The sequence below is a fragment of the Crocodylus siamensis genome, chromosome 4 (genome assembly GCF_052110815.1).
Source record: "Crocodylus siamensis isolate JL-2025a chromosome 4, ASM5211081v1, whole genome shotgun sequence".
NCBI classification, from domain to species: domain Eukaryota; kingdom Metazoa; phylum Chordata; order Crocodylia; family Crocodylidae; genus Crocodylus; species Crocodylus siamensis.
Window position 1 is genome coordinate 64,408,355 of NC_143398.1, and position 11,692 is coordinate 64,420,046.

General features: G+C 45.8%; 1 long non-coding RNA gene across 1 annotated transcript; it reads right to left on the reverse strand.

Moving 5' to 3' along the window:
* Positions 1 to 769: 769 nt before the first annotated feature.
* Positions 770 to 10,687, reverse strand: LOC149865790 (uncharacterized). The gene is made up of 3 exons (XR_016441557.1): positions 9,311 to 10,687; positions 3,438 to 3,508; positions 770 to 1,319 (listed from the first exon to the last, which is right to left on the reverse strand). It is a non-coding gene; the product is annotated as an uncharacterized LOC149865790 (long non-coding RNA).
* Between the last annotated feature and the right edge of the window lie 1,005 nt (positions 10,688 to 11,692).

Below are 11,692 nucleotides of genomic sequence, written 5' to 3' on the forward strand. Positions count from 1 at the left end.
AGGCTCCCTATCCTGCCCCATGGGCAGCATGGCATAGGTCACAAGATTAGGAAAATCTGTGACACGGTGCACCAGCACAGCACAGTGCAATGGAGGAGCCCATGCCCAGGGAGCTGAATGTGGGGCTGGGGCATATATGTACCCAATTGAGCAGGGGTGGAGGGAAAGCACCCACATGTCCAGTGTAGTGGGAGGGGGAAGTACCTGTGTACTCAATGCAGCGGGGAGGAAAGAGCACGTGTGCCCAGTAGGGTGGCAGGGAGGGACTCCCCACATCCCCAGTACAGTAAGGGACTGTTGCTGTGTCCAGTGCAGTGGGAAGTAGGCAGAACCTGGGTGGGCCTGTGGTCCACATTAGTGCAGCCCTGGCAGCATGTGGCCCCTGGCCACTATGAAGTTGGACAGGCCTGAAGTAGGTCCCCATTTGTTTTGGGGTTTTTTGTTTTTTTTTTAATTCTTTGATTCAGTAATACATGAATGTTTGTTGGGAAGTAATTATACTTTCAATATGTTTTTCTGTGTTTATTCTTGGGTTCTTAGATGAGAAAATGTATCCTTTTGCTTAAAGCAGAAATGTTAGAAAGTTTGTTTAAAGCAATACAGTATTGACCAATACAGCATGAATATGTTGATAGATTGAGATCTGACAACAGCAAAGCTAAAAATACCTGAGGATTTGACCTTGAACTCTTTATTCATGTAAGTCAAGGCAATGGAAATCCAAGGTAATGGAAATCTTGTCCAAGGCACTGACTTGAGGAAGAGGTCCGAATAGCTGCTTTTGATCCTATTTAACAGGGCCCTTGGTATTCCATGGCAAGAACCTCCAGCTTTCACAGGAGCATTAATTCAGTCTAGACTCATGAGAGAAGCTTCATTCCCAAAAATCATCATTTTTGCAAGTAGGCTTTCCTGCACTTCCCAGGCAGTTCTTCTCTTGTAATGTCCACACAGTATGTTATACTCTTAAAAATCTTCCACTCTCACATATGCAAGGAAATAACAGAGCTTTGGCCAGAGTGCTGTTTATATTGGAAGAGTACAGGCAATGATGAGAGTTGCCCTTTCTATTTTATTTTTTTTAAATAAGGCATTCAATTAACAAGAGAATTTTACACTGGGGAAAAAAATCCTTGAATATTTGAATAGCGTTTTGCTACAATATAATTAATATCTGTAGGGTGCTCTCTTGAAAAGAACTTGTTTCACTCTCACATCCCAGGTATTTTTGCTTGGTGTAATAGCAATCCTAAATTTTTATTAGGATTGAATAAGGCAATAGATTGTGTTTATTTCTTTGATTCAGCATACAGATCTACCTGCAGAGAGATTTCAGAATAGAATCAGAGGTACATACAAACAGATTAAAGAAAACCAGGCTATTTATTTGATTTATGTCTTGCCCTATCCAAAAGGCTCTGATTTGGCTTTCAATAAACAGAGAAACAACCCCCATATAAGTCCCTGAACAATACCCCCCAAATCAGCTTCATTTGCAGCAAGAAGTGTTTGGGCTGGATATTGGGAAAAACATTCTAGTTATAAAGATAAGCACCAGGACTGGCTCCCGAGGGATGCTATGGAATATCCCTACAGGTTTTTAAAAGCAAGTTAGATAAACATCTGTCGGGGGTGTTCTATATATACTATGTGGTGGGAAGGCCTAGATCTCTTGAGGTTGTCTTCCATCAGTACATTTCTATGGTTTTATAAATGTTATGGACATTCCTCACACTAAAAATATAGCTCAAGCATATGGAGGTTGGTTGACAAATGTTCCCTGTTCGTGACAAAATGCCAAAGCCCTAGAGCCTGAAACTTGCTGAAGGGAAGATGTACCAGTTGGTATGCTAGTCATCTGGAAAGATATTTGCATTGGCTCCTAAGGGAGTATTGTGTGGGGGGGATAGAGTATATATGCCTCACCTGAGGAAGACTTGCAAACTAAGTTTCTGTTCTTTTGCAGAGCCATCCTTTGGTTTGGAATATGCTGTTTGCTTGTTTCTAATGTGGCCTGAACTTACAAAGTTGTTGTATGGCATGTTCTTACTGCCTTTCATTCCACAAAAGTTAGAATGAAAACTGCGCTCAGTTTCCCTTCTACATTTGTGCTTCACTCCTCACTGCTCCCGTTTTAGCACTGAACGAAGAGATAAGTAAGTACTGCACTGAAATGAGAAACTTGTAACCTGATCATCTTCTGATAGCATCTTACTACTTATAATATGTTCTGATAAATCACCATAATGCAGTCTGTAAATGTTATAGCTCTGGTAAAGCTTCCTCAGCTAGACACTTCTGCCAGAAAGGGCCTGATTGACCCCACTTGGGTGAGATGCAGGTGGGTGCAGATGGAGGGTGAGTGCTAGGACCCAGCTACTGCTAACACTTTACCCAACAGCTGCACAGGGAAAGCAACTGCTGGTGTTGCTTTTACCCACAGGAGCATAGGGAGAATATATGCAGTCAGCACTCTTCCTCATGTGGGCAGAAGAGGAAGCCCCCTACCTCCTGCTGCGGGGAAAAGCGCTGGCTGTGAACACTGTCCCTGTGGCACTGCAGGGAAAATCAGTAGCAGCAGCTAGTTCCTAACCCCTGCTTTCCATGTGCCTCTCACCTAAACTAGGTCAAACCAGTATATGAAGCCCCATGTCCCTGAATTAGATCAAATGCCTCCAAAGGCCAGATCCAGCCCATGGGTCATTCGTTGCCAGCCCCTGATCTACATCTTCCAATGCCTGTTATTAGCAGCCTGTTGGTGTCTTGTTCTTAAAGTGCTGTGCTTGATAAGACAACTGCATCTTTGGAATTAACTCCCTTTAGTATTCTCCCTTGTCTCCTGCAATGTTGTATAAAGGGTCTCTTTGGACAAGCTTTTCCTAATTGAAGTTGTTTCTTTTACCTTATTATGAATCTTTTTGATTGATAATCTCCTATGCTGGTTTATTTTTCTGCAGGGGAGAGGGAGACTGTGTAGGGAAGTGGTTCTGAACCAGGGTGCCGAGTACAAACATGATTCACAAAATAAACCAGAGATTTCAAAGAGGAATCCACACTGTCAAAAACATTCTGAGCTGTTGTGGTCTTTGAGTTCTCTGCAACAGAAAAACTGCTCTGTGATTAGTCAAAAAAACCAAGTGAAAACTAAGCTGGCATTTTCCAAGGGTTGCCTTCAGTATAAAAAGGTTGAGAGCCACTGGTGTACAGTCTATGCAGGATGATGAAGTATGGGATAAGATTTACTTGTTTTTTAAAAAAATGTTTTTTTATATGAGTATGATGTAACATCGTGATGAATATTATGAATATTTATTTGTAGTGAAATAAAATCTATCTTGGAAGACAAATCTAATACACATCTGTTAAAACTTTTTGCATTCATTTTCATGCAGCAAGATAATACACAGGATGATAGCAAATCTCATAACAAGTCTGACCTTTCTTCCTGTCTTCCAAGCATGGTCTTTGGTATGTGAAACACTGGGAATTTCAGCTGCTTCCAGCATGCCTGGGAAGAAGTAGAATGCCTGGATATTTAAGAGTAACAAAGCTCAGCCTTTACTTTTCCAAGGCAAAATGAGTGTACAGCAGCTCTGAAGCAGTAAATTTGGACAAACAGGTGTCACGAATTTGCCAGTAATCTGAGATCATTCTTTCAAGAGTTTAAATCTAGATCTGACAGCTGATGTCTTGAGAATTTGTTCCATCAGCTGATAACATTTTCCATGGATGTGGATGCTAGACATTTTTCCATCTGTTTTTCAGCACCAGTGTGAGTGTCATTTAGTGCTCAGCAGGGGATGGACAAGAGGAATATACCTATTTTTCCCCTTAGAAAGCTCTTCCAGCATTGTGATTTTAATAAACAATTGCATTGTATATTCCACACACAATATTCCATTTTCAGAATTAAAGTAATTGTCATGGGATTTAAAGAATTCTTTATGAAACATTTTCCTTGTTCATTTTTTTTTAAAAGACTGGAGAAAAAACAACTGTAAAACAAATAATCCCATAGAGCTAACTCTTTCCTGTGTTACAGAATTTATTCTGTGTTGGCTTTATTTTAATGATAAATTTAATTTAAACCCTTTAATCTGGAGTCGTGCTTAGGACTTCAACATTTTTTTGGAGTGAGCTGATTGATTACCTTTCTGGTACTGGCTGGCCTAGTCATTGCATCTGCCTGGGAATTCAGATATCATTATGCTCTCCTTTGCTTTCTTTCCACCTCATACATTCTGCTACTAACTGATAACTAGTGCAGAAGTCTTAAGACAGAGGGCAGAGAATAGATATTGCTGATGCTTTCACAGAAATGTTGATTCACAGAACCGCATTACATCTGTGAATCTAAATAGTCTAGCTCCGTGACATTGTTGTCCTCCACTGACTAAGCAAAGAGACTTTGACTCTTAAATGTCTTAACCAGTTTTGTCAAATCCGGATTTCAATACAGGACTGCATACAAATAAGCTATTGGTGCACTTCCTCCTTTATTCAGCTGATTATATATTGAAGAATTTTGTGGGGCAGAAGACAGGTCAAAGTGGCACCGCTCGTTCAGAAAGGCATAAGCTTTCCTGGGCAACAACCTACTTTATCAGATGCTTTTTTGTGAGGGCAAAAGGAAGGGAGCTTGAAAAATGTAGGGATTCTTCTTTTGTAGAGAGTTTTATCTGTCTTAAAGATTTGTATCTAGAACCATTTTTTTTTTCAAATAAATCTTTACACTGGCACTGTGGATGAGAAGCTATGGATGAGCAGGGGTCTACTACAGACCGCCACACCAGGAGGATGAGCTAGACATGGAATTCTCCAGACAGCTCTCAGAGGCTGTACAGTCGAGAAAGATGGTTGTCGTGGGGGACCTAAACTACCCTGACATCTGCTGGGAGGAGCAGTCAGCCAAATCTAACTGCTCACGTAGGTTCTTAACCTGCACTGGTCAGGCCGCAGTTGGAGTACTGTGTCCAGTTTTGGATGCCATACTTCAAGGGGATGCGGAGGATCTTGAGAGAGTCCAGAGGAGGGCCAGGTGTATGGTCAGGGAAGGCCTTACGAGGAGAGACTGAGGGACCTAGATCTCTTCAGCCTTCGCAAGAAAAGGCTGAGAGGTGATCTTGTGGCTGCCTGAACAGGAAATGCTCTATTTACTAGGGTACCCCCTGGGGTAACTAGGAACAAGGGTCACAAATTGATAGAGAGTAGATTTAGGTTGGACATTAGAAAGAACTTCTTTGCAGTAAGGGTTGCCAGGCTCTGGAACAGGCTTCCGAGGGAGGTGGTGCTCTCCCCTACCTTGGGGGTCTTCAAGAGGAGATGGGACAAGCACCTAGATGGGGTCATCTGACTCCAGCTCTCTTTTGTGCCCAGGGCAGGGGGTTGGACTCAATGACCTACTGAGGTCTATGAATTTAGCAAGGAAATGTGCGTAAATGATCTTTGGTGTTCTGAAGCCAAACATCAAATTTTTACTTTTCTTAGCATGCTATTATGACCCTTCTTGATCTGACTGGCTCAATACAGAGGGCAAGCCTCAAAGAGCTTGGCAAAGCAAGAAATGCAGAAAAACAAGTTTTAGATTATGGGTTTCAAAGCCAAGCCATAATTTTGATTTTAAAGGCAGCAGAGAGGTTTCTTTCCTGTTTGCTGAGAACTGTCAGAAACCTAGTATGCAACCTGGGAGTTCAGTGAGAGCAGAGCACTTTATTCCTTTGGTGTTCATAGAATCATAGAAAAGTAGGGCTGGAAGGGACTTCACAAGGTCATCTAGTCCAGCACCCTGCTTAAGGCAGGATCATCTCTGATTAAATTATCCCAGCTAAATGTCAGTCTAACCTGCTGTTGAAAATTTCCAGGAATGGAGAGTTTACAGCTTCTTTAAGTAGCCTGTTCTAATGCTTGAGTCAGAAATGGTCAAAAATTTCCTCCTAATCTCCAACCTAAACTTCCTCTGCTGTAACTTGAGTCCATTGTTCCTAACCTTGTCCCCTGTGACCACAGAGAATAGTCTGTCTCTATCAATGCCCTTCATGTATTCGAAGACTGCTATCAAATCCCCCACCCTAATGTCTTCTTTCTCCAGACTAAATAACCTTAGTTCTTTCTGAATAGGAACCCTGCATACTGCTGGATTTTTTTTATTTTTTATTTTTTTTGAAGCAAGAGCACACTGTTAGCTCATATTCAGCTTATGATCTACTCTGGGTGTCAAAAATATGTCCTGCAGGCTGGATTCAGTCTGCAGAGCCCCCTTATCTAGCCTGTGCTGACCCTGTCTCTTAGTTGACCCAAATGCTGTGTGGTTCAGACCATTTCTCCAGTCTAACCAGCTCATTCTGGGTCATAGCCCTGACCTCCAGTGTCTGTGACTTCACCCAACTTGAAGTTATCCACAAATTTGCTAAGTGTGCACTCAATCCCATTGTCCAAATCATTAATGAACATGTGGAATAATAGTTTCATAGTTTCTAGGGTTGGAAGGGACCTGAGCAGATCATGTAGTCTGACCCCCTGCCATGGCAGGAAAGAGTACTGGGGTCAAATGACCCCAGCAAGATGTTCATCCAACCTCCTCTTAAACACCCCCAGGGTAGGGGCCAGCACCACTTCTCTTGGAAGTTGGTTCCAGACCCTAGCCGCCCTGACCGTGAAGTAGCGCCTCCTGATATCTAACATAAACCTACCCTCTGCCAGCTTGTGACCGTTATTCCTGGTCACTCCTGGCGGTGCTTGGGGAACAGTGACTTCCCCAATGCCTGCTGATCCCCCCTGACTAGGTCCCGCAGCCTGTCCTCATAGGGCCTGCCCTGTTGACCCATGATCATACGAGTGGCTCTCCTATGGACCCTCTCCATGCTGTCGACATCCCTCTTGAAGTGTGGCGCCCAGAACTGGACACAATACTCCAGCTGCGGCCTGACCAGTGCCGCATGGAGGGGAGGATCACCTCCTTGGACCTGCTCGAGATGCATCTCTGGATGCATGACAAGGTGCGGTTGGCCTTCCTAACTGCATCCCCACACTGCCGGCTCATGTTCATCTTGGAGTCAGTGATGACCCCCAGATCCCTTTCCGCCTCCGTGCTGACAAGAGGGGAGTTCCCCAACCTGTAGGTATGGTGCCGGTTGTTCCTCCCGAGGTGCATCACCTTGCACTTGTCTGTGTTGAAACCCATCCTATTCTCATCCGCCCACCCGTGTAGCCTGTCTAGGTCTGATTGTAGCCTGTTGCATCCTTCCAGTGTGCCCACGTCCCCCCACATCTTAGTATCATCAGCAAATTTGAACAGGGTGCTTTTTACCCCCTCATCCAAATCGCTGATGAAGATGTTGAACGGTGCGGGCCCGAGGACCGAGCCCTGCGGAACCCCACTGCCCATGTCCTTCCAGGTTGAGAAGGACCCATCCACTACCACCCTCTGGGTGCGGCCCTCCAGCCAGTTGGCCACCCATTTGACTGTGTGGGTGTCTACACCACAGCCCCCCAGTTTCTTAATGAGAACAGGGTGAGAGACAGTGTCAAATGCCTTCCGGAAGTCCAGGAAGACTATGTCCACTGCTACCCCTGCATCTAATGATCTGGTGATCTGATCGTAAAAGCCCACCATGTTGGTCTGACAGGACCTGCCACTGATGAACCCATGTTGGTTGCCCCTAAGCATGCAGTCCCCTGCTGGCCCCTCCTGGATGTGTGCCAGCATAATTTTCTCGAACAGATTGCCTAGGATCAAGGTGAGACTAACCGGCCTATAGTTTCCTGGGTCCTCCTTCCTGCCCTTTTTGAAGATGGCAACCACGTTGGCCCTCTTCCAGTCCTCCGGTACCTCACCAGAGCACCACGAGTGCTCATAAAGTTGTGCCAGGGGACTTGCAATGACCTCGGCCAGTTCCTTTAGAACTCTAGGGTGGAGATCATCCGGGCCAGCTGACTTGAAAACGTCCAACCCCTCCAGAAGCTCCCTAACTAAATCCTCGCTAACCCGTGGCCCAGGTGTGCCTCCCCCGGGGCCTGAGGGGGGCCCAGCAGGGAGGTGGCTGTTCTGGTCCCTACTTAGGAAGACGGAGGCAAAGAAATCATTAAACATGTTAGCTTTGCCGTCTGGTGTGACGACCAAGTTACCCATGTCGTCCTGCAAGGGCCCCACATTACCCGGGACCTTCTTTTTACCCACTACGTATTTAAAAAAAGACTTCTTATTGTCCTTAATCTGGGAAGCTAGCCCCAGTTCCATCTCTGCCTTGGCCTTCCTAACTACCCCCCTACATCCCCGAGCAACTACAGAATAGCCCTCCCTGGTGATGACCCCTTCTTTCCACTGGGTATAAGTCTCTTTTTTAGCAAGGAGACATTCCCGGATTCTTTTGGTGAGCTATGGAGGCTTGTGTGCTCTCCTGTTCCCTTTGATCCTCTTTGGGATTACCTTCCTTTGGGCTTGGAGGATCGTCTCCTTAAGGAGCGACCACTCTCCTTGGACACCTGGCTCCCCTCCCCCCCGGACCTCAGCGCTTCTCCAACTATCCTCCTTAGCTCGTTGAAGTCAGCCCTCCTAAAATCTAGGGCCGCTGCCTTACTGCATGCCTTTGCCACCTTGCGCTGGATGGTGAATTCCAGCAGGCGATGATCACTGTCGCCCAGGTGGTCGAGCACCCGCAGCCCCCTCACCAGGTCATCACCCGTGGCCAGCACTAGGTCCAACAAGGCATCCCCCCTGGAGGGGCTGTGCACCTCCTGGGTTAGACGGAGGTCCTGCACTCTGGCCAAGAACCTACGTGAGCGTTCAGACCTGGCTGACTGCTCTTCCCAGCAGATGTCCGGGAAATTCAGGTCCCCCATGACAACCACATCCTTAGCCTTCACTACCTCTGTGAGCTGACCCAAGAATTCTTGGTCAAGCTCTTCTCCCTGCTTGGGGGGTCTGTAGTAGACTCCCACCATTAAGTCCCTTTCCCCTCGACTGCCTTGTACTCTAACCCAAAGCACTTCAGAGTGCCCCTCCCCTGGCTCCTTGCTAATTAACGAGGATGTGTATTCCTCCATAATATAGAGCGCCACGCCCCCACCCCTTTCCTATCCTGTCCCTCCTGGACAACCTATAGCCCTTGACATTCACCGCCCAATCATGCGTTTCATCCCACCACGTTTCTGTAATCCCCACTATGTCCGGGCTGGTGTCAGCCAGCAGGAGGGTGAGTTCCTCTTGCTTGTTGCCCATACTACGAACGTTTGTGTAGAGGCATTTGAGGCCTCCTGTGGGTGTGTGTACTGACCCCCTAGTCCCAGCGTTACCCTGGCCCCCATCTCTTACCTGTTTGATTGCTTCGCTTGTCGGTCTGGGCTGGGCTGTAGTTGTGGGTGCTGTTTGGTCTGGCAGTCTGATATTTCCTCCGCCCTCATCTTCCCCTTCCCCCGACGAGCCTAGTTTAAAGCCTGCTGGAGGAGGTCCGCCAACCTAGAAGAGAACACATGCTTACCTTTAGGGGAAAGGTGGAGCCCGTCCCATCCCAGCATGTCTCTTGTTGTGATGTGCCGGTTGTGGCTGAGGAAGCCAAAGCCCTCCTCGAAGCACCATTCCTGTAGCTGCCAGTTAGTCTCCTGGACCCAAGACAGATCCTGGGGAACCTCACTTGAAATCTCCTCCCAGCTAGACATTGAGCTGTTGATGACTACTCCTTGAGTATGGCAGCTCACTCACAGCAACTGTATCTTTTTTGATTAAGACAACAGGGCTCTCTATATAAAGTTTGCTTTAACAAAATGAAGTTATTGGCATAACATATTTTGCACTACTAACTTCAGCAAAACTTTTTTGCAGCCTATTTTTTAGTAATTTGCATTCATTAAGGTCACAGAAACTATCTTGGATGCCAGTTGGCCTGTGTGACCCTATTACAAGAACAGCCAGGACTGTGCTCAGTGGCCTGTACAAGGGAAATAGCATGGGCAACTGGTGCTTCCTGAGTCCGGGGGGGTCACCCGCAGATGCCGGCAGGGCTGGAGCTGGCAAGCATCTGCAGATGGCACCGGCAGTATCAGCGGTGGGGCTGGAGCTGGTGAGCATCTGCAGAAGCTTTTTATTTCTGAAATAGGATTTGTGCTTTCTCTCCCTAGGAAGACAACATATTAATAGCAGAAATGAGCACATGTAGAATTATCATATTTCTCCTGACTTTACTAGTTAATTTTGTGGAAGGTGTTCTGTTTTCAATACCTTCTTCTAAGGGAAGTACTTGAGATTTTAGTTGACTTTGAATGGAGTCCCATAAGCAGAGGTGGAAAATTCATTCCACCCATTTTCAAATAATTGTTATACATAATTGCCAATGTAGGAGTATTACGCCCATTCTTAATCCCATCAAACCATCTTGATTATTCTCTTTACCTCTTCCTAATGTGCACCTGTTGAATTCTTAAAGCTGGCCTTTGGAAGGGGGTACACATTGCTGTATAATTATGTTATTAGACAGGAGCCATTTTCTTTAGATTGAGATAAGTGGCTTTCTCATTTTAAATGGAATCACTGTTTTCCTAGTTCTCCAAAGTGTATTACACTGTATGGTGGCTTTAAAGCATTCAGCACATAGGTTTCTTTTCTTGAATATTGCTGAGCTACACAACTGGATCTAATTTTAGCATTGACATTTTATTAATGTTTCATTATGGTATTACATGATTTAATATTGGCATCTTCATTTTGCAGCACTTTTGAGAAACAGATTTAAATGACATAAATGGTGCTGATGGGTGTTCAGTTGATGGAAATGCTTTAGTTGAAATAGGTCTATATAAAGGGGCTGATTCTGGTAAAGCCCTTTCATCTACAACAAGACCGCCTAACTGGTGACCTGCAGGGCTCCTGCAGGCTCCTGCCCAGCTACTGCCATGCCTAGGGTCTTGGGGACAAAAAAGCATGGTAGGAGGAAGCCTTGTGAATGTTTGCTTTAACAGAACGATATGGGTCTGGCCCAGTGAGCTGACTGTTGTCACGGCAGGGGTGCCAGCTAGGGGGCTCAGGCCCTAAGGTGGGGGGGGCTGGTGCTGCTCATGCTGCTGGGTGTGACAGTGGCAACAGTGTGTGTGTGGGTGGGGGGTGGTGGCAGAAGGTAGGATGGGTGAACTGCACAGGGCAGAGGTCCCAGGGAGCCTGTGCACTATGTGGCATATGGCCCCGGCCACTCTGAAGTTGCCCAGCTCTGTTTTACATTTTAAAAAATCTTCTGTACCATTTCAATTTGCTGCCTTTCTCAGTGGCCACTGAGCATAAAAATATGAATTTGCCTTTTTTTGGCAGCTATTGGCTGAGTGGATCTAGTGCAGGTGTTAAAGAAGGATTTGTGGATACCCTACCTGGCTACTGAGATAATATCAGACTATCAAACAGTGGCATGGAGTTGGAATATCTGCTATTCACTTTCCTGGTTTCTTTCCTCCTCCTCTGGATGCTGTAGGTCCTTAGCCCTTCCTGAAGAAATGTATTGCTAAGGAAAAGCAAATGAGATCCTGTGTAGCATTACTGCTCTGTCTAAATTGGTTGGAAGTGTTCCAGCAAACCATTTAGGCTTGCCCATGTTACAGCTGTGCTAACAGCTATGTTGATAGGTAGAGCCCCTTAGTGGAAATCCAGTATATACCAGGTGGTTTTCTGCATGCATTAGCAAAACCAGCAGAAGCTGTTGGCAGTTTGGCATCC